At 35.2% G+C, this 23,844-nt stretch overlaps 1 long non-coding RNA gene and 1 other non-coding gene across 3 annotated transcripts in view; both read left to right on the top strand.

The window, feature by feature from the left end:
- The window catches only part of LOC143679358 (uncharacterized), a 196,254-nt gene that overhangs the window by 67,207 nt on the left and 105,203 nt on the right, over positions 1-23,844 (top strand). For both annotated transcript variants that reach the window (XR_013173683.1, XR_013173684.1), the window contains exons 3-5: positions 158-233; positions 16,016-16,118; positions 17,329-17,402. This is a non-coding gene — a long non-coding RNA (uncharacterized LOC143679358). The remainder of the gene's footprint in view (positions 1-157; positions 234-16,015; positions 16,119-17,328; positions 17,403-23,844) is intronic.
- LOC143681850 (U6 spliceosomal RNA) lies at positions 1,051-1,153 on the top strand. Its single transcript, XR_013174905.1, has one exon. It is a non-coding gene; the product is annotated as a U6 spliceosomal RNA (small nuclear RNA).

Below are 23,844 nucleotides of genomic sequence, written 5' to 3'. Positions count from 1 at the left end.
CTTGGGTTATTTTTTAAATTTAAAATAACTCATAGAAATTATTTTAAAACTATTTTCTTTTTTCATTTTTGAACTTGGGATTTGAAGAATTTATGATGGTATTTCTTTTGCAATATGATTGTATTCTTGTAGCCTATGATTTTTCTCTCTTCTTCAGAATTCTCAGAAGAGGTACCTGTGCATACAGAATAGGGAAATAACACATTTGAGTACCCAACAATCTTGCTTCAATAGTAAGTTTCTCTTGACTTTGATGTTGAGTTTTAGTGTAAGCCTTGTAACCTGGATGAGTATTTCTGTCCTCATGTCCTACCCTGCCTCATCCAGAATCCATGTGTGGGACTGCAAAGCAGACTCCAGATTACCTTACCAAGGAGGAACTTAAATAAGGAATTCACATTGATGGTCCTGTTTATGGCACCAGGCCTAGTCTAGGGACTGCTCAAATCATGGCAGGTTCTGCCTTTATGGCCAGAAAGTGAAAAGGTCGGGATGGCCTAGATTTCTCCAGTGAAAGGACAATATTTTACATACTTTGCTGATATAAGTGGAAATGAGCCCCCTCAAACAGCATCCTCATCCTTCAGTGAGGGAACTCTTCTTACTAAAGGGGAAACCCCATGATTGACATGCTGAGATTTATTAGAAAAGCAACTCCCTATCCTATGATAGCATTAAAATGGAGGGCAAGAGTTGGAAAAACTTGTGTCGACATGCCTTATCTCAACTACTTATGATGGAAATAGGAACACAGGATAGCAATATCCATATCCACCCCCAAACAGAGGCCATACTATATCAGATGTAGAGGGTTTTGTCCTTTGGTAAGATATACTACTGGCGCTAGTGGGTGGAAGAAATATTCAAGAAACAATGTAACCCCATGACCCAGGGCTGAAAGTTAAAATGAGATATGAAAAACACATGAACAGAAATTCAAAGAATGGAGAGATCATGATAGGCAAGTTCAACAAAGCATTGGGGAAGTGGTTCCTGAACTTGGTCTTTAAAAATAGGTAAGAAAAAAATACAAACAAATAAGATATATACTTGTTTCAGCAGCACATGTACTAAAATTGAAATGATACAGAGAAGATTAGCATGGCCCCTGCACAAGGATAACATGCAACTTCGTGAAGACTTTTATATTAAAAAAAGAAAAATGGGTAAGATATGAAAAGGAAGCAGAAGGAAAGTGTAGACCCATCAGTTTAGGGCAATAGTACACAAGAGGATTTAGAGGGCTTAGAGTAGACAATGAGTATAATATATTCAGGAGGAGCAAGAGGTACTATCCCAACTCATGCTGGAAAGCAGTGAGAGCTAAACCTGCCTGTGTAGATCAGAGATGAGACTTTAAAGAGACAAACCAGTCATGGCCGTGAATACCTTATGGGTTCTTCTTTCCTTCTAAGAGCCACTCATCTGTTGTGAATAAAATGTTCCGAACACATGGTTTGTAAAACCCAGATTGTTATGTTTTGTAGATTGATATTAGATTTAATAACAGGCTTTTTCTGAGAAGGAAGGTTATTATGAATGACCTTCAATAAACTGCCTAGGTTCTGTAGCAAAATTATAAATGCTAATCCATACTTCAAATCTTATTTCTCTTTGCAAACCATAAAGTGGATGACTTAGAAAGGAGAATTTCAGAATAATTGAGGAGGAGAAAGTGCCAAAAGTATGGAGATTTAGCTTTATAATAGCTGTATAGTCTCTACATTTGGAAAGTAGTTGTTTAAAGAATTGTGAGAAAATGTGTGATTAGGAATCAGTAACTGGCTGAAAGTAAGGGAATATTAAGTGGTTGCTGCAGCCTACCTAAATTATAGAAAGTAAGATCTGTGATTCTAAGCCTTTCTCAATCAAGAAATCTGCTTTAACTTTTGAGTTAAAGCAGAAAGTGCTCAGCTTTCCCAGTGCAGTAGCCTAGACTAGAGACTATAGGACCAAAAACTGCTAAAGAGAATTCTCACACACTGAAGGGGAATCCTTATAATCCCAGGTAAATTTGGAAAAGCATGAAAAGATTGCTTGAGCTTAATAATAATTAAAAATTGCCTTAGTCAGAAGCTGTTTCTACTTAGAAGTTTCTAAAAATTTTATGTCTTTCTTTAGGAGACAGCCCATCCAGCCAAAAGAAAGTCAGTTTTCTATTATAAAGGTACAGCCAAGATGTGGTAGGAGTTAGCAGTATTGTAGGCATCACCACGGCAATCATGAATGTTTGGAAAATAGGTGGACAAGCCATTTTAATTGTGTCTATTTTCAATAAATATCATTCAGCAGCATATCTTCTCAGAGAAAAAATGAACTATTTCAAATGTCAAAGATATCAGGGCACATTATATACATCAGACACACTTGATATTCAGAAACAACAATCTTTGCAAAGAATTTCTTATAACCTTAAAACATATTACAGTTTACATTAGCATGAAATTCATGCTGACAAAATGTATATTGCTTAATTATTATTTCTTTTAAAAATCATAGAGTAAAACCCATCATATCATGTTTCTATGGCAAAGAGCCAGACATGCTATAACCAAATTGCACCTTTGCAGATAAATCATGTATTAAGCAAAAGCCTTGGGTATGTTACTTTCCAAAGATGAGGTAACTTGACCCACTTGTTAAAAAAGGCCCAAAGAATGAGAAATATATAATTTGTTCAAAGATGGAAATATTCGGATGTATTTAATTACCTGGATATATCTTCACTTGGCAGTAAGAAAACATGCATTTAAATTATTGTTATTATTATAATGGAAACATAATTCCTAACAGGACCTTAGAAATGCCAGGAATAATGAGACAGTAATATTTATTTACGCATTGGATTTTGTATATTAACTTACTCCTTCAACAATCCTAAAAACAAGATACAATGATTTTAGCACTTTGCCCAAACACTGGTATAAAGAAGAAGCCCATTAAACATATGCTGATTGAATCCACATTTTATTTTATTTTTTTTTATTTTTTTTATTTTTTTTTTTTTTAAAGAGAGAGGGAGGAAGGGAAGGAAAGACAGAGAAGGAAGGAAGGATGGAAGGAAGGAAGGGAGGAAGAAAGGGAAACATCTTTAAACATTTTCTTGTTTTATTATATTTTGTTTGTTTGTTTGTTTTTTACATGGGCTGGGGCCGGGAATCGAACCGGGGTCCTCCGGCACGGCAGGCAAGCACTCTTGCCCGCTGAGCCACCGCGGCCCGCCCCACATTTTATTTTTAATGAAGCCGAGGTTCAGATAAATGAGGTCAAAGAACTAGTAAATGGGAAACTTGGGATTTGAACTTAGGTCTATTTAATTCCAAATCCCACACACTTTCCACTATGAAATATTTCCTTCTTCTTATCTCTGTATAAACTTAGAAGTATCATTAAATGATTTTCTACTAAAGACAATTTTCTTGGCTGTCTCTTCTGTCACATGGTTTTGAAGACCTTTCTTGGTTACCCATCTCATTTGGAGCATTTCCTCACACTCTGAAACAATCCACATTCTTTTGGGATAGCTTCAAGACCCAGTACCCTAACATTTCAGTTTTATGATTTTTTTTCTTTTTCACCTGCAGTGAATATTATCTTCACTCAACTTTGTTTCTCAAACCCTGGATCTTATCATCACCTGGAAAGTCTCAGTTAATATCAAGATACACTTTCTTTAACTTCATATAGTCACACTGTTGCTTGAACTCTCTATTTCTATTTCTATTTCTCACTCTCTTTTTTTTTACATAGGCAGGCACCGGGAATCGAACCTGGGTCCTCCGGAATGGCAGGCAGGCATTCTTGCCGGCTGAGCCACCGTGGCCCGCCCTCTATTTCTCACTCTCTAACCTCCTATCCTCTTCTCTTCTCTTCCTCATCTGTCTAAGGTTCCTGGTCCAGCCTTTCAACCCTTCAATCCTTCTCCACTTCTATTTCTTTTTCCCCAGTTCTACTGTTCTTCAGTTATACTTCTTGAGGAAATTCCTGCTAGTCTTCTCTATACACACACCTGGCCACTAACTAACTACCCTACAGAATGATATAGATGATGTAGATTTATTCCACTAAAAATTTATGATATCCCATTTCACCTGGAACCTCAATCATGACCTGCAATTCTTTCATGAATCCTTCTTCAGTTCTTACTTCTAATTTTTACAGCAGGTATTTAAGTTATTTTCCATATATCTCCTTAACTCTCCTTCAATCTCTCTTTTCCCTTTCCTCCCACATTCAGATTTACCTGAAATAGTTAAGATAAAAAGAAAATTGTTGAACTTATGGATCTTCACATTGAAATAAGAATCTACAAATACTATCACCCTTAATTTTCTGCCCCCAAACAGCATCCTAATCTCTATCTGCATCTTTTCTTTTCCCTCCTTTTCCATTGTGAGCAATGCCACCTTCTTCAATTTTATGCTACTTTATTTCTCTGTCTTTATGCATTTTCATCAGGAATCATCAGGGATGACTCCTTTCTTGTTGGTGTCTAGCTCTAGTGTTGCCAAGTTATCCCCTTAAATCTCCCTCTATCCTTTAATCCTCTAGCTTCCACCACAGCATTCTTCACAGTCTCTTTACTGTATGTCTTTACAGTATCCCTGTCACTTTCTCCACTTCCTCAAATCCCCTTCTCAAACCTCACCATTGCAGTAAAACCACTCTCAATCAAGGTGTCCCCACAGAATGTCTTATTAGTAATAGAAAAATTTTAATATTATTTTTACTTTACCTACTGCAGTATTTGAAACTGTTGGACACTTTTTATACAATTAATTATTTGCCTTCCTTCTATTTCTCCTTCTGATTATTCCTGATTTCCTCTGTGGGCTCCTCATTCTGCACATTTTGTAAATATTTCTAAGGATTTATTGGAAATTTTTCATTGACGTTTTCCATTTGCCACATAGAATATTAATGACTACATTCCCATCAATCAGTGCAGGGATTGGCACAAGGGAGGCACACAATAAATACGTGTGAATGAATGAATGAATGAATGAAGATTATTTTTGTCTGTTAGAACTTGCTGTGTGAAAAGCAAGGCTGTTTCAAAAATTTTTAATGCTGATAGCTAAAGTTTTGGATGAGTTTCATTTTTCTTGACATATGTAAGAGGAGCTGTGTTTTTCAGACTATTCAGATACAGTCTGCTTTTCTTAGCTTCTTCTCTTGTACAGTAAGAATAGAAGAAGATAAATCAGGACTATAACTACCCTTATAAAATTGGGACTGAATTAAGAACATTTACTTTTTCGTACACAAAAATGTATACCAAAGTTTTTCATTAGCACTTGGCTTTCTATCTTTCTTTCTTTTATTTTTTTTTTAACATGGGCAGACATCGGGAATCGAACCGGGGTCCTCTGGCATGGTAGGCAAGCGTTCTTGCCTGCTGAGCCACCGTGGCATGCCCAAGCACTTGGCTTTCTTAACGTATAAATAAATTAGTGCATGGAATTTTATATTTGTCCTATTCACATTTATGGAAACTCACTTAAATCTCTTTTCTTTAATGTCTTTCTGGGGAGACATATATCAACGATCATTTGTAAAAGCCCTGTCCATGAACTCAAGGTAGAAATTAGTGTCTATCTTTTGATGTTTAAATTTTAAGCATATTTAATTTTATTATGAAACTAGAAGCAATGGTAAGTTGATCCCTGAGGTTCAGGAATACCTTCTGAAATGCTGATGCTCTGTCACATAATAAATATTATGTAATATGTTTCTCAAATGCCTTTTGAATTCAATTATGATGAGATGCAAAACAAACCAAGAACAAAAGAAATGACTCCAGCATATAAATGCCTTCTTCAAATGAGCTTTTGTTCTTCTACAAGGCCATGGGTTAATTATCATCCTTATTCTAAGCATCTGGTACAATGCTTTGATTTAATGAAAGATTAGTTTGACCCCACAACCAAATTATTTTTATAAAGTGGTAGAATTAACAAGTATTACCTGGGGATCATTTATCAAAAGCAGGATTTTCAAAGATGAAGAGATTGCTGCTTATCAAATAACTGACCTTGACAAGCTAAGATAAAGTTGACCTGAACTTTAGCTACTGTAACTGTGTTAAGGATAATAATTTTTTCTTTTCAAAATGAATGCAAAATTGCCTGGTAAAAACACACATTATTCCTATGAAGTTCTTGCACATTAAGTTTGTAAAGTAAGAGCTTTAAGTTTCTGAATAAAGAAACTATGGTCAGAAACATATAGGAATTTTATATAGTTCCTTATTTCCCTGGATGAGTATCTGTAGACTAAATGCCATGCTGTTGCCTCTTTGATGTCATTCTAATGTCGTCGGCACCTGTAAAAAATAGTTGTGTGAGTTAGAAGGTGACTGAAGAGAAAAATTTACTGTTTGAGGACTGTTTAATACTGTTCAAGAATTTTCTCTGTGTGTGTTTTCGAAAATTTGTGGAAGAGAGTCACACTGGAAGAAGAAAAGAATCCAATTATTATGACATTAAACTACCTGCTGTAATAACGAGAAGGGCTTAGTGACTATTCCCTTGAGAAAGACAAGGAGAGAAGGAGGGGATGGGGGAGAGAAAGGTGGCAGGAGAGGGAGAGAGAGAAAGTGAGAGAGATAGAGAAAGATTTTCTTCTGAAAGATCTCGCAGAACTATTTCCCACATTATTGATTTTATCTGATCCTTTAAGAGAGAAATACTATAAAATTGGAATTGGATCAGGCTTACATAAATGATAGGGTAAGGATAATTGCTCATTTTTTCTTCGTCTGGAAGAAGAAGAATTGAGGGATCAGGGCTTGGCAAGAAGAAGCCATGAGCAAGGTGCTGCCCCTTGTATATTGCCAGCGAAAGCAGAAGGTATTCCCAGATAAGAGTGTTAGCTAAGGTGTTAGGATAATCAGCTAATTAATGACTGCTTCTGTAGTGGAAGGAGGCAGTCATAACAAGCTCTCCAGCGCAAGTGTATTGAAGCTTTCAAGCCCTGAAACACCAGAGGGCAATCTGAAAACAAAGCGGCTAGAAGCTAAGGGGTTCTTTAGAACTCTGAGTCTCAGAGTAAATATTGCAGTTGGGGAACAGTAGGATCTAGCTGGCGTTCTTATTCTAGATGATGGAATTATGGCTAAAAATATAAACAGACTGAAAATGCCCCAGAGGTTGAAAAATCTATTTGCCCATGTTTTAGGTAAATGCTTCAAATCTGTTTCTAAATATGTTGCTCCAAAGGGAAAGCACTATTTCTAGTAACAATTAAGAACTAGTTCTCTAACTTGTACATTTATATTTTGACACTAGCAGTATGAATTCTAAAGGCAGTGCAGTCCTAAATTCCCCAGATGTCTTACAGCAGCAAAGCAGGCTGTGAAGCTAGCAAATTGTCCATCTATATCAAAACATGCACAGCTGGAGTCCACAGAATCCGCATTGGGCAGCTACCATTCTGATAGTCAAGCAACTCTTCTTTGTTTAGTAAATGTTAATTGAGGGCCTACTAAATACCAGGCACTGCTGTAACTCTAAATCACTTAAACTGCCACTTGGACAAACTTTCAACCTGTGGGATAGAATGCATACCCCTTGTTGTGGCTGATTATATTGACACGCTGTCTTTCAGGGAAATTGGAGGTGGAGAACTGTTTGAACACACTGTCCTTGTGTTCCACCTCTCTAGAGACTTTTCAGACATAAACATCCTAGGCCAACCGGAACCCTTGATGACTGTATTCACAATCAGAAAACAAACTCTTTAGGCTAGTTTTAAACACATTTTAGGGGGAGATAAATGTTAGCAAATTCATTGGTGTAAAAGAAATATAATCTAAAGAGGATATGAGTTATCATGATTAAGCTCTGAGGTAGAATTTAATTTTTGGTTTAATTTACAGAGGTAAAATTAATAAAGGTCACATTTTTAAAAACGTTAACAAGATATGAAGAATAGGACAAACCAAACGTTTCACACGTCTTATTGTTTCTATGGCTCCTTTTTGATGTTTTATTACAAAATAGCGGAACAAACATTGCAATTGGAACAATTTTAGCTTGAAGAATGAAAAGAGTCAAAATACTTCATAAATTGATTGGCAATATTATGTTTTTTTAATTGAAGAAATTGTAGATGCAAAGAAAACTCATGCCGAAAGTACAAAGTTCCCTATATATCCCCCTCCCATAATTGTCCCTATTATTAACACTTTGCATTAGTGTGGAATTTTGTTACAACTGATGAAAAATATTATCATTAATTATTAACTATAGCCCATAATTTACACTTGGGGTCACTGCTTATGTTGTACAGTTCTGTGTTGTTGTTTGTTTTAATTTTTATTCTGGTAACATATACACAACCTAAAATTCCCCATTTCAACTACTTTTAAATGTACAAGTTCAGTGATATTAATTGCATTCATCATGCTGTACTACCATCACCACCATTCTTTATCTAAAGTTTTCCATCATCCCAAACAATTCAGTCCCCAAATAAGCATTAACGTCCCATTGTTTATCCACTGTTTTCCTGTTACACTTTAGTTCTTCCTTTCGTTTTCCTTTATCTCCTTGAACATGTTGAATATCAATTTCCATGGCTTAATCCATTAGAAGGTTACTTATATCTGAAAAATCTCCCCTGCCTGCCCTTGGTAACCTCCATGAGGTTATTTTCTATTTTCTCACTCCATGAATTTGCCTATGTTAATGATTTCATATCGGTGAATAATATATTGTCCTTTTGTGTATGGCTTATTTCACTCAACACTATGTCTTCAAGGGTCACCCATGTTGTTGCCACGCATCAACATTTAAATCCTTTTAAAGGCTGTATAAATATTGTATAGTATTCCCCTTTATGAATATATGAAATTTTATTTATCCATTCTTCTGTTGAGGGAGACTTGTGTTGCTTTCATAGTTTGACAATTGTAAACGATGCTGCTATAAACATCTGTGTGCAAATACCTGTTCAAGTCCCTGCTTTCAATTCTCTAGGGTATATATGTAGAAATGAGATTGCCAAGTCATGTGGTATATCCATACTGGAGAATGACCCATGTGTCCTAGGGAAGACTTTGCATTCTGCTGTTGCTGGGTGAAATGTTCTCTGTCTATATATATATATTTGTTATGTCTAGTTGGTTCATAGTATTGTCCAATTCTTCTATTAAATTATGGGTCTTCTGTGTAGATATTCTATCCAAGGATGAATGTGGTGTTTTGAAGTCTTCTAATGTTAATGTGGAATTGTCTATTCTCTGTAAATCAGCCAATATTTGCTTCATATATTTTGAGGCCCTGCTATCAGGTGCAGATTTATTTCTAATAGTTATAGCTTCCTGTTGCATTAACCCTTTATCAGTATTTAGTGACTTTCCTTGTCCGATTGGAAATCAGAATGTAATCTTATTTGGGGTCCCTTGTCCCCAAATATGTTGTTTTTCTCTTGAGCCTTTCAGAATTCTCTCCTCATGCTTTGCATTTGACATGTTTAGCATAATATGTCTGGGTGTGGTTCCCTTCACATTTATAGTTTGGAATTTGTTGGACTTCCTGAATTTTTATATTCATTTCTTTTTTTTTTTTTTTTAATTTGGGAATTTTTTTGTCATTATTTCTTTAAATGTTCTTTATGCCTCTTTATTCTCCATTTATAACTCCCATAATGCTATTTAGGTATGCTTGTTGCTGTCAAATAGGTGCTTTATCTTGATTCACTTTTTCATTTGTCGTTCTTTCTGCTCTTCAGCCTAAATCATTTCAATTGTCTTGCCTTTGATTTCACTCTTTCTGTCCTTTGCCAGCTGCAATTTGCTGTTGAAATCTTCTACCAAATTTTTTGTTTCAATTATTGTGGTCTTTCAGGTCTGGTATTTCATTTGTTTCCTTTTAATGCTTCTTTTTATTTACATTGTTTATCTATTGTTTTCCTGTTACCCTTTAGTTCTTTCTTTCATTTTCCTTTATCTCCTTGAACATGTTGAATATCAATTTCCATGGCTTAATCCATTAGAAGGTTATTTTTTGCTCAGCCAAGAGCCCTCCTTTTAAAGAGAAGCTTTCTCCATGTGGTGATGCAGTGTCTAGATGTGCTCCATTTTATGGCTGCATGAACTCTAAGATCTCAGAATCTCTAATTCCTTCATCAAATGTCATAGCCTATAAATTTCTGGGTACAGTAATAGGTTTGGAGACTCACAAAAATGAATTGTTCTTGTATTCAAGACACTTATAATCTAGTTGGGGACTCAAATTATCTCAGAGGTAAATCCTGAATTGAAACCCTGGAATTGAGGAAACTAAGAAGAGTTCCCTGAAACATTTTAAAGATTGATTAGTGTCTCAGTACACACTTTTGATCTTTAGGAACATTTAATGTCAGGGAAAGGTTATATCTCAAAATTTCACTTATCTCATTTCATCCAGTATCTCTGATGGAAAGTTGTGGCAAGAATTTCTAAAAACAAAGAATCTATGAAGGAACTATCATTAATAATACTTCACTCCTCATATAGAGGTAACTTTGGATCTCTAAGTTTCTCTTTATGAAATATTTATAAAGCTGCTTTGGAATATTTAGAAATGTCATGCTGGGGAAGTCATGGGCACACTCAGTGGTCATTTACCAGCCCTTTTCTACCTCCCTCCTTTCCCTTCTTCTTGTTTGCATGCAAGTATTCAGTATGTTGCCATTTCACAAATGACCACAACAACCCAGGGAGATGTTAGAGCTCAACCAGCCTCAGCTGGTTGCTGGGGCATAGGTATTAGATGAATGCTGTTTGCTAATTGGCAGGTCCCTCTCATCCCCTCACCTCCTCACCCCCAGTTGTATAAAAACCCAATACTTGTGCAGCACAAGTGTCCCTCATTTCCAGTGTGACATGGGTAATGCAGATCTACCACCCACTGACTCTGACTTAATCAAGTGGCCTCCCTGGGGACAGGCCACAGTGGAAACTCTCTATGCTCTTTTGTATCCTTTATGGCCACTTACTGAAAATTACCGTTGTGCCTGAGCCTTTGTCTCCATAACAAAACATGTAGCTACATATTTGGCTACCCAGTAAAATGCATTTTTCATTTTAGTTAATTTTCCTTTTCACCTTAAACAAGGACACATAAATGAAAATGAAAATAAATGAAATAAGACCTTAAAAATGGTCACTTAAACAGGTAGTCCATCACATTTAGTTCTCCACCAAGACTTTTATCTGCTTACTCCAAAATCTGGTCTACTCTTCTGAACTGGTGGTTTCACAAAAAACAAACAAAACAAACAAACAAACAAACAACAAAAAACCCAGGTCCTCAGCAACAACCACATTTGGTTGTTTCCAAAGTTATCTGCATTTACCAAACTCCTTATCCTCTTTCAATTAATACTCAGCTCTCATTTTTAACTTGCTACATTGCCTCCCAGAATGAACGCCTTCATTTTCCACCTCTTTTTTAGTTTGAGTGTGACCATGTGATTAATGAGATACATACAGAAGATGTGGCATGGCACATATTGGACATGGTGATAGAAATTGACTTATCTTAAAAATCCCCTCTTTTGCCTTTGCTTTCCAGCAACCGTATTGGCTCATGAAGAGCTTGAAAATATAGCCATACAGTAAGATGGTGCAGCAAAAAGATAGGTGCTTGAGTGTCCAGTGGACACTTTTGTCATGCCAAACTTCACCTGGATTTATCTCTGGATTACTTGTATGTGTGAGAGAAATGAACTTCTATCTTGTTTAAGCCACATTTCTTCATTTTCAGCAGAGTTTTTCTTACTGGTACTCATACCAATGTAAGTCATAACTAGATTATGCATATACTTCTTTCAAGATGCCAATGAATCTTCATGACTTTCACAAGTCCATCCTCAACTCTTCTGGGTTTGGAGTGCTCTCTCCTCTGAACTCTTGTAGCATTCTTGCAGTCCTCCACTTTTTAATTCTTTTTATAATTTTGGTAAAGTTTTTATTGAAGCGCAACATACAAACTGAAGATTATACAAATCATAAATGTCCAGATCAATAAAATTTCAGAAAATAAATATATATGAGTATCCATTATAAGTCCTTTGGAGACCCCTTTTCAATCACTTCCAAGTGCTACTGCTCCCCAAAGGATAGCCATTATCTTGGCTTTTAACAACATAAATTGGTTTTGTCTGAACTTTATATAATAGATCTATATAGTCTATACTTTTCTGATTTCTTTCTTTTAATATTATGTAAGTGAAAATCATTCACATCATTGTATCCTGAATCATTGTATCAGTGGGTTCATACTCATCACTTTATAGAGTAAAGTTTAGTATAGTATAAACTAGTATAGTTTAGTATGCCACAATCTATTTTCCTATGTTTTTTCCCCTGCAGTTTGGGGCTATTGCAGTGGTACTATAAATATTATTTTACTTATGCTTTGACACAGTTGCTCAACTCTATTCATTGTATAACTGGGAGTTAAATCCCTGGGTCAGAGGATATATAAGTGCTTATCTTTAAAATGGCAAGTGGTGTTTCAAAGTTGTTATGCCAATTTACACTCCCACCAGTATTCTCTAAATAGTACACCATTTGTTTTACTGTTAATCACATAATGCCTGCAGAAGGCTCTCTGACCTAGGTTTTATTTGTGTTTTCTCCCTATTTACTTTAACATTTTTTTAGAGAAGGGTCCATAATTTCTAACTCCCCATCTAACCTACCACTTTTGGGGTATCAGAAAATATTTATGATGATATAGTAACTGCATTATACTGAAAAAATGTATTGGTGAAACTTAAAAGTAAGGTATTGCTAAAATTCATAAGTTAAAATCAACTCACTCATTTCTCAACATTCTGAGGATACTCAATATGGATTGTTAGTGATTATACACACTTTACTTCTGTAGTTTCACAAATAAATACATGAAATGAAGAAAAGAAACAGTGTTATTCAGAGTGCAATATAATGGATGTTTGATACATTACACATACTAATGGAAAATATTTTGCAAATACTAGAAAAGCAAGTTTAGTGATGAAGGCATTTCTATTCATGACTAAAGTAAAAGAGAATCTCCTACAATATAAACCATCCTTTACTAAGCCATCGTACTAACCTCATCTGGTATCGCTTATCACTGGCAACTTTCTAGGTTTTGCTTCAGCTGGCAGACACGTAGTGACTTTATATTACCTACCCATCTTGCTCTGAATACTTCTGGCTTCATACATACCCTAAATTCACGACTTTGTGGTAATCACATGGCTTTAGGGGTGTGTTGAGGAGTGGCAAGGGGTTTTGTTCTCTGGAATAGAAGTTATCTTGGGGGTAACAAAAGAAATATAGATAAAAAATTAAGTGGTCAATCACTGGTAAGCAAGATTAACAGATCCCCAGCAGAGAGCCATTTCAGTTCTATGATGGAAATTTAGAATCAAAGGTACTGTGAAGTTTGGGGAACATATAAGGAACAAAGATTGGAGAGAATGGGACTATTGATACAAAGTTATTTAGAAACTCCAAACAAATTCCAGACCACTGAGGCCAGAAATAACATCACCTGCATGAACTAGTTCCTGCCAATACTAAGTGGGGAGGAGGAACCACAGAGAAGAAAGAAAATATGGCTCTTTCCTTGGGTGACAACTCTGGGAAGGCAGGTGTCATGGTTAGGGACAGGTGTCAACTTGGCCAAATTGTGGTACCTGTTCATCTGATTGGGCAAGCACTGGCCTGTCTGTTGCAATGAGGACATTTCATAGGATTAGGTCATGATCACTTCAGCTACATCCACAGCTGATTCCATTTGTAATCAGCCAAGGGGGAGTGTCTTCTGCAATTAGTGATGCTAAATGCAATCATGGGAAGCCTTTTAAGGAGGACTCAGAGGAGACAGGTTTCATTCCTGCTTTGGCTGGTGAGCCTCTCCTGTGGAGTTCATCCAGGCCATCCATCGGAGTCATCGGCTTCGCAGCCTGCCCTGTGGATTTTGGACTCTGCTTTCCTACGGTCATGTGAGACACTTTCATAAATTTTATATTTGCAAGTGTTCCCTGTTGATTCTGTTTCTCTAGAGAACCCTAACTAATACAGCAGGGAAATTCTGTATAGCCAGGAGACCCAGGCAATATCATTTTAGGTATTGCATGACCCTTGCACATGGATATAGAAGTTGGGAAAGGGAGGAAAGAAGAGGGGAAACAGGAAGGATTGGAGGAGGGCAAAGAGGAACATGTATGCACTCTGCTAAGCACTCAGGTTAGCAAAGTAAGTTTGACATAATGCCTTATGGACTTTATGATCTAATAGAGAAGATGGGCCCTTATAGAGTAAACAATAATTTAATGGGATAAGTTTCACGTTAACATTATAAGAGGTAGCCTGCTTAAAAAAAATTGAATTAGATTCAAACAAACCTGGGATTCAAAGCTGAGGAAACCACTTTTTAAATTCACTTTCCTCATGTGTAAGGTGGGAAAAATAAAAGCAAAAGCAACCTTTTATGAATTTTTGTTAGGATGAAATGTAACAATCTAATTAAAGCATCCAGAACTACTACTACAGTGTAATCTATTATTATTATTATTATCCTGTGCCAGGCACTTGTCCAAGTCCTTTATATTTATCAAGAGCTCATTTAGTCTTCATAACATACCCATGAGGTGGGTATACATGTAATTGATTTTATAGATGAGAAAACTGAATCACAGAGAGGTTTAGACAATAGTACAAAGTCACCTACATAGGAAATGATTGAGAAATATCCAAATACTAGCACTAGTCACCATGGGCAATTAATACTATTAATACATAGTAGCTTAACAAATAGCAGAGTCCCATGTGAATAGAGATATTATTTCCCACAATTCTGTTGTTCATGAGTAATAGAAACATATATCATAGATGAGAGCAGGTTGGTTATTAGCTTACCTACCTGAAATCCAGAAAGGTCAGTGGTAGACATGGCTTTAGAGATTATTGTAAATTCAGGAATTTGTATCCATTTCTTGTTCTTCTCTTGTCTTCCCTTAGTGTGTAATTTCTCCACGATACTGGAAACTTGGCCAATGTCAGCCCAATATTTATAACCTTACTGCACTATGACTGGACAGGATGAAGGCATTTTTTCCAGGTTCATTTTGCACAATATCAGGGAAGGGCATTGACTAGCCAAGGTTTGGTCCAGGTGCTGATGATGTGTCATTGGGAAATGGAGTTCATGTCTAGAAAACAGTAACCCAGTTACTGCATTTATGGGTGTGAAGTACACAGCTACTAACATGTTTGTTACAAAGAAAGAATTGGGTACATTTGTGTGGATAGAAAGAAGAAGGGCTGGTGATTTCTACAATGGCTATCATGTCCTAAAGATTAATGCACGCTTCATCTTATTCTATCACATATCTTTAAATGAATTTATTGTGTCATTAATTTTATTTTTATTTGATAAATTTAAGAAGCCTTCCACACATTATATATATGACATTCCTATAAAAAGAATTGGGCTAAAATGAGTACCTGTGTTTAGAAGGTATATAAGCATAAAGATATAAAATGCCTTGAAAGGAAAAGAAGTCTTAATTCATTACAAAAGGTTAACCGAATGATTTTCTTGATTATTTCTATCTTCTAAAAGGTAGATATTATGTAGTAATTTTTCTTTTAACTACTGACACAATTAACACCTAATGCATGAGAAATATAATTTATGGTTTTATTTGGCATGTATTTAAGCTCCTGCATAGCAATTACTAGTGTGACATTATTGTCTGCGCTATAAAGCATTGTACAACTTTCCTTTCATCAGTTTAAAATTGAAGTAAAGAGGCTCACTCCTTGGGGAGTACGTGCCCTGATCTTATCTGATAGAATAAAAATATGATTGCTTTACTAACACTATAAATTTTGCTTTGCCAACTCTAGGACCCTCTGCAGTAGAAATCTGTACCATTAGGGTGATTTTTTTTTTTTTTTTTCTCTATAGGAAATGGTGTTACCTTTACTAAAATAGAAAATCTTTCTTCTCTTTTTTCATCTCAGATTATATGGGAATTGAGCATTACACAGGAGTATTTCTTATGAAATACACGATTGTAACTTTTCTCTCTACTGTTACAACTAACATAAGAATCTATTTCGAATGGTGAGTGAATATCAAAATTCTAAAATTGAATGAAACTACATCAATTTCTTTCCTTGAAACAAGTAGTTAAATGACTCTCTTGGGTGAGCTTTTTCTTTGAATCTTCCATTTACAATGAATTGGAAACAGAAACAGCCAATAATTGTTACTGCCTTAAAAGCTAAAGTGAAATCCTTGTTTGTGTGGTCTCTGTAGATATTTTCATGCAGAAGGTTATGATTTCTCCAAGGTTCTTGGAGAATGACCAATGATCTCAAATGCTTTGGGATGAAACTTTGGTTTTGAATCTTGTTTTTCTTTAGCTGATAGCACTCAGATTTTTAAAAATTCATTTTTTTTTCTAATTTTTCTGCCTGTCTGTAATGTCATTATTTTTTTTCCTTCTATTCTTTAATTTTTTTTGGAACTAAAAGTAAAGGACTATTTTTTTTTAATTCACTTCAAAATACTTTCCTAACTACTCTTGAAAAATGTCTTTTTCATTACACAATTGCAGAATAAACCTATGGTTAATACCTTATTTATACAAACTGAAAGCTGTTATATCTGTGTTTGGCGACCTTGAAACTGTATTGTGCTCAGTGCCCTTTTTATAACCTTAATTACTGGGGAATACAGAGCTTTAAAGAAAGACTAACATTTCACTTTAACATCCACAATAATCTATTATAAAGCCAGCTAAGCCAGTCCCCAAATACAGAGAAATGTTATTACATGCTCAGCTAGCTGTCAAGGGGCCATGAGTCAGTGGCTTACAGTTATCAAAAGTAACAAGGTTGTTCAGAATTTTCTCCAACAAAGCCAGCCAGCTTATGGAAGGATTAAGCTCTCTTTGATTAGAACAACTGGAACATGTCCTACCCCTTTAATTAACATTCCCTTTTGCTTGGTGGAGGCTGGTAATTTGACACTCACATTAGGCATCTCAAGAAAAAATTTGGTATTTTGTCCCACTCGTGAGTATTAGAGCCATGGTATAAACTTCTGCATTAACTAAAATTTGAGCTGCCTAAGGATTTATGTTCAAAACCCTGTAAAATCCCAAGGGCACTATGCCTCTAATAGACAAAATGTAATAACACTCTAATATAATATGTGGCAGGAGACTGGGTTAGCCTTCAGGCATAGTATATTACCCTGAGGCCACATTCTTTTTGCTTTCTATCTTTAGGAACAAAAAGTTTATGTCAGCTTTATTGATATTTTACAGGTTTACATTCTAATCCCTACCTTAAGGCAACTCGGCAAGAAGACCTCTACTTATACTGCTGGACTACTTGGTTGGTGAGTCAATATAATTTAGCAATGACCACTCTAAACTGAGCAGGGCAGAGACTATGAGGAAAGAGACATGTGGCATGCTGCCTTAAGGAGCTAGTGATCTATCTGAAAATAAAATTGGGCATAAATATCTCCTACTCCACAGTTGCAGTCTGTGTCTATTTAAAGCATTTTACTCTTTCTATGCATCCTGATTTTCTCTGCTTGATTTTGATTTCCTTTTTTTCCCCCTTTCTTTCTTTTCCTCTCTTATTTTCTCTACCTATTTGAATGGGTAGAGAATAAGAAACTTTGTATTGTCAAATTTGTCTAGTATTCTCTCCTTACGTAGAAACAACTTGTAGAAATGAAGATTTGTTACTTTATATAGCTCTGAATATGAAAAAAGAATAGTAGAAATGTAAAATGATAAAAGAACTCAATTGGAAAAAAGACAGATAACTTAATAGAATAATGAACAAAAGAGTTGGACAGGTACTTCACAAAGAGGATATGGAAGTGGCTAATAAACATAGAAAAAAGAGTTCAAGCTCATTTTGCATGCAAATAAAATCCATTGAGATGCTATTGCATACCCCTGAAACAGCAGAAATGAACAAGTTTGATAAAATCAATTGTCAGTGCAGATGAGAGGTAATAGAAAGTCTTATATGCTGTTGGTGGGTATGTAGATTGGTGAACTTTCAAAAACTGTTTGACAATCTCTATTAAAGCTGAGTATTTGCAAACCTAGCAATCCAATATCTGTAAGAATATACCCCAAATAAATCTGTAGATTTTCACTAAATGACATTTATGTCCGTCCAAACATTGCTTATAGTAGCCAAATAGCGGAAGCACTCTAAATGTGTACCAGCAGTGGTCTAATGATTGAGTGTATTGCCATGAGTAACAAAATGCATGACTCTCACAAGATAATGCTAGGTGAAAGAAGCCAAACACAAATATTTAAAAAATATATGATTGATTGTATTTTATAAAGAACAAAAACACATAAAATTAATATATGATAGAATAAGTCAGGAAAATGTTTACCTTTGGAGTAGATGGGGCATAGGACTGGGTACGGGAGATTTGGGGATGCAGGTAATATTCTAATATTTTTTTACCTGAGTTGCAGTTATACCAATATGTTCCATTTGTAATAATTCATGGATGTGTGACTCATGATTTGTACATTTTTTTCTGAATGTACAAAAAGTTGTTAAAAAATAGAGACTGGGCAGTGCAATGGTGGCGCAGTGGGAGAATTCTCACTTGCCATGCTGGAGACCTAGATTTGATTCCCAGTATCTGTCCATGTAAAAAAAAAAAAAGAAAGAAGGACGATCTCAACTAGCCTTATTTTACATTTGAAGGGGAAAAAATACTCAATGGCAGTATAAGTATAAATCTAAAGTTAGCAGAAAAAAGGAAACAAAGTTTGATGGAGATAAGCCAAATAGAGAACAGAAAACAATTGAGAGAATAAACAAAACAAAATTTGGTTATTTGAAAAAATCAATAGAATTAACAAACCTTTAGCTAGATTGACAAAGAATAAAAGAGAAAAGATGGTCATAACTAAAATTAGAAAGGAAAATTGTCATATCACTGCAAATCTTACAGAAATAAAAAAGACTATAGGAGGGTATTATGAATAACCATACACCAACAAATTAGATAATCTAGAAGAAATAGAAAAATGCCTAGAAATACATAAATCACTACCCAAATTGACTCAAGAAGAAACTGAAAACATCAAATACCTTTAACAACTAAGGAGATTAAATCAATAATCAAAAACTTTTCCACCAAAGTAAAGTTCAGAACTAGATGGCTTTAATGGTGAATTCTCTCAAACATTGAAAGAATAATTAATATCTGTCCTTCTCAAACTCTTCCGAAGAATTCAGTAGGAGTTCATATTTCCTAATTTATTATATGAAGCCAACATTGCCCTTATGCAAAAACCAGCAAAGAAAGTTACATATCACCTTTCCTTATAAATATGGTTGCATAAATCCTTAACAAAATACTAGCAAATGGAAGCCAATGGCATATTAAAAAAGATTATATATAAAGACCAAGGGGCATTTATCCCAGAATGCAAAGGGTGTTCAACCTACAAAAACCAATGTAATACATTACATAAATAGAATGAAGGAAAAAAAATCATTATCTCAGTAGATGCAAAAAAGGCATTCAACAAAATCCAGTATCATTTCTTGATAAAAATGGTTAGAAAAATAAGCATAGAAAGTACCTTTTTCAACATGATAAAGGCTATTTTTTAAAAACCCAAGGCTAATATCATACTCAATGGTTAAGACTTAAAGTTTCCTCCTTTAGATCAGGAATGAGACAAGGATACCCACTTTCACTACTGCAATTCAATATTGTAGTAGAAGTTCGTGCCAAAGCAAGAAAAAGGAATAAAACGAATTCATATTAGAGAGGAAGAAGTAGAACTATCTCTATTTGTAGATAACATGATTTTATATGTAGAAAACCCAAAATAATCCATAGGAAAATTATTAGAGCTAATGAATGATTTATGCAAACCATTATGGCACAAGGTCCACATGAAAAAAACCAATTGTGTTTCTATATGCTAGCAATGAATAATCGGAAGAGGAAATTAAGAAAACAATTCCATTTACAATAGCATCTAAAATATGAAAACATCTAAGAAGAAATTTAAATAAGCATACAAAATATAAAAGACCTGTATAGTAGAAACTGCAAAACATTGCTGAAATAAATTAAAGAAATCCTAAATACATGGAAAGACATCTAACGCTTATGACTTGTTAGAGTTAATACTATTAATATGTCAGTATTACCCAAAGTAATATACAAAAATTCAATAAATCCCTATTAAAGTCCCAGCAGTCTTTTATTTGGAGAAATGGAAAACAAAGATCCTCAGATTTATATGGAACTGCAAGGGGTCCAAAATAATGAAAAAAAAATCTTTAAAAAAAAAAAGGTTGAAGACCAACATTTTCCTATTTCAAATTGTTTTACAAAATAACATTAATGAAACAGTAGGGTACTGGTACAAAGATAGACAAATAGATAACTGAAACATGATTTGGAAGTCAAGAAGTAGACTAATACATCTATGGTCAATTGATTTGATTTTTGACAAATCTGCTAAGTATAAGCAGTGGGGGAAGGATAATCCTTTCAAAAATGGTGTTGGGAAAACTGACAAACCACATATAGAAGGATGACATTAGACCCTTAATTCACACCACATTAAGAGGACAACTAAAAGTGGATCCAGGACAGTACAACCGTGGCTCAGTGGCAGAATTCTTCCCTGCCATGATGGAGACCTGGGTTCAATTCCTGGTGCCTTCCCATGGGGAAAAAAAAAAAAAAAAAAAGGTCCAGGACCTAAATATAAGATTATAAAACTCTTATAAGAGAATATAGGAGTAAATCTTCATGACCTGGGATTTGGCAATGGATTCTCAGATATGACACCAAAAGTACAAGCAATAAAAGAAGCAATAGTATATTTAATTTCATAAAAATTAAAAACTTTTGTGCACTGAAATAATTTACAAAGTAAAAAGACAAAGTATAGAATGAGATAAAATAGTTTAAAACCATATATCAGATAAGGGTTTAATAAGTAGAGCATATAAAGAAACACAACTCAACAACAGACAAACAACCCAATTAAAAAAGGATCAAAGGACTTGAATCGACATTTCTCCAAGGAAGATGTATAAGTGGCGAATAAATCCATGAAAAGGTGATCAACATCATTAGCCATTAGGATAAAAATTAAAACCCTATCATGTGCCAGGTACTGGGGATACAACAGTAAAAAACACCTAACAAATATGATTGACTTTATGGACCTCAAACTCTATGATGAAGATAAGCACTACGTGAGATAAATAAACAAAATATGTGGAATGTTAGAAATTGATATCTGTTGAGGAGAAAAATAATGTGGAGGGAAAATTGATATTTTAGACAAAGAGGCCAGAAAAGGACTGAATGAAAAAATGCTTTTTGTAAAAAACGAATTTAGAGGAGAATATTCATTCTCTATGATGAGCCCCATGTTAAGTCTCAAAACTTAATTGAGGCTTAACAAATACATTTAAAAAGATTAAAATTATACAATGCATCTTATCAAATAATAGTGAATGAAGCTAGAAATCAATGAGAAGAGAAACTGGAAAATTCACAATTATGGAAATGAAACAGCAGACTCAAACAATTAATGCATCAACAACAAATCACAAAGGGAATTAGAAAATATCTTGACACAGTTGAAAATGAAAGCACAACATATCAAAACCTATGAGACACAACAAGGTAGTGATGAGAAAGAGCATTTCATAGCTCTAAATGCTTTCATTTAGAAAGAAGAAATCTCAAATCAGACACCTAATGTCACTACTGGAGAACCTAGAAACAGCAGAATAACTAAACCCAAAGTGAGCTGAAGGAAGGAAATAACGATTAGAGAGGAGATAAATAAATTATAATATTAAACAATTAGAATAAATTTACAAACCAAAAGTTGGCTCCTTGAAAGATCAACAGTATTGATCAAAATTTTAGCTAGACTGACAAAGTTAAGTAGTCATAAATAACCAAAATCAGAAATTAAAAGGGAGTCATTGCTAACAACCCCAGAGAAACAAGAAAAGATTATACTAGGATACTATAAACAACTGTACAACAAGTTAGGCCACACAGATTCAATGGATAAATTCCTAGAAGTACAAGCTATTGACATTGACTCTAAAAGAAACCGAAGATCTCAGCAGACCAATAATAAGGAAAGAGATTGAAATACTAGCCAAATCTTCCTGGAAAGGAAATCCTAGGACCAGATGGCTTCACTGTGAATTTTACAAAGAGGGCAGTTTCAGGCACAGTCCTGGAGATCTCCAGCTTGACCTTGTAGAGGAATTCTAGAGTTTAAATTACCTAAATGTTGTCCTGATCAAAGACAAGTAAGCTGGACTTTTATATAACCGCATTCATCAGTCATTGACTGAAGGATTTCCAGGGTGACAAATTCCCAATATTTCTGGTACAAAACATGCACCATTAGCCTGAGACAGCTCTCTGGAAAAAAGCCGCAGGTGTTGGCTGTTTTAAGTGAAAGCACTCTGAAGCCAGGGCCAAACAACAGAAACTACCAATGATATCAGAGGGCTTCTCTGTAAAGCAAGATACTGTTCACTACTATCATCGATTGAGAATAAGGATGAGAGAAGATATTGGACATTTGAAGAGAGAGGGGAAAAAAGTCAGCTGTCTAAGATGATTGGCTTGAAAATTAATGTGAATAATAAAGTAAAATGCTGGGGAGAATTAAGAACCTACTACATTTAAACTATAATCAATAAAATGCATGTTCATTTCTTTAACCACTCTAATACAGAGGAGTGAGAAAGATTTGCAAGGTTTTGATTTCCTCAAAATAGTATGGCAAAGAACACAGAGAGGTAATGGAGTATCTGGTATATGCAAAAGTGATTTACCATTATATTGGGTAAGGTGGGAAGTGAGGAATGTGAAGGGCAAAGAGCAATGAATAATTTAGTAAGATAAATTGACTTGAAGGTGGGTTGAAAGATTATTGAAGTTGGGATGATGGAAGTAAGATGGAAAGTTAAGAAGAGACAACAGAAAAGCCGAATATTTGAAATTGCAATTAGAAATGGCATGAAGTTATGGTAATGACAGACCTAGAGAGTTAGTAGCATGGGAAGAAATGGCTAAGATGGAATGGAGGGCAAGATAATTGAAGGAGAGAAAGTCCAGAAACCAAGTGCCAGTATCTTGAAAAGAACATGCATGTGGTTACTGAAATCACAAGGAATTACTGGAATGGTGTTGTAGAATGTGACAGTAAGTCTGGGGCTAAAATCTTCAGGGAATAAGAGGGACTGACCTAATTGGTAGATGACTACCATTCAAGGACCAGAGGTGGGAGCTGTAGACTGAATACACAATGTTCAAAGTTGTATGTTTTAGAGAGAGGTGAGGGAAATATTCTATACGCTGCAATCAGAGACAAGGACGACACTCCATTTCCAAATCCAGAGGTATAAGGGCTTTGGGAGCATAATAAGCCTCTTCCTGATAGGACTTTAGGAGAAGATTAGAAGGGAAGCCAGATTTCCATTAATTTAAGAATGAATAGAAAAGGTAGGGAGAAAAGAGAAACTTGCTGACAATTGACTTTGAGTTTCAGAGGATACACAGAAAAAGTTTTAGGAGATGGTGAGGTGGGAAGAGAGGGGTACAGTGTTAGTAGAATTAGGGTGGCAATGAGGGAGCATTGAGTTGCAAAAGCGTCTTACCAGGATAAGACATCTAAGGTTTCCACTTGTCTTCTGCTGGTGAGGATGTAGATAGGATTGCAGAAGAAATCATGTTCTATAGAGGGGTAGTCCCAGTTCTATCGTGAGTGCTTCCT

This window comes from Tamandua tetradactyla, chromosome 4, assembly GCF_023851605.1.
Source record: "Tamandua tetradactyla isolate mTamTet1 chromosome 4, mTamTet1.pri, whole genome shotgun sequence".
NCBI lineage: Eukaryota > Metazoa > Chordata > Mammalia > Pilosa > Myrmecophagidae > Tamandua > Tamandua tetradactyla.
This window is presented reverse-complemented; position numbering and strand designations above follow the sequence as displayed.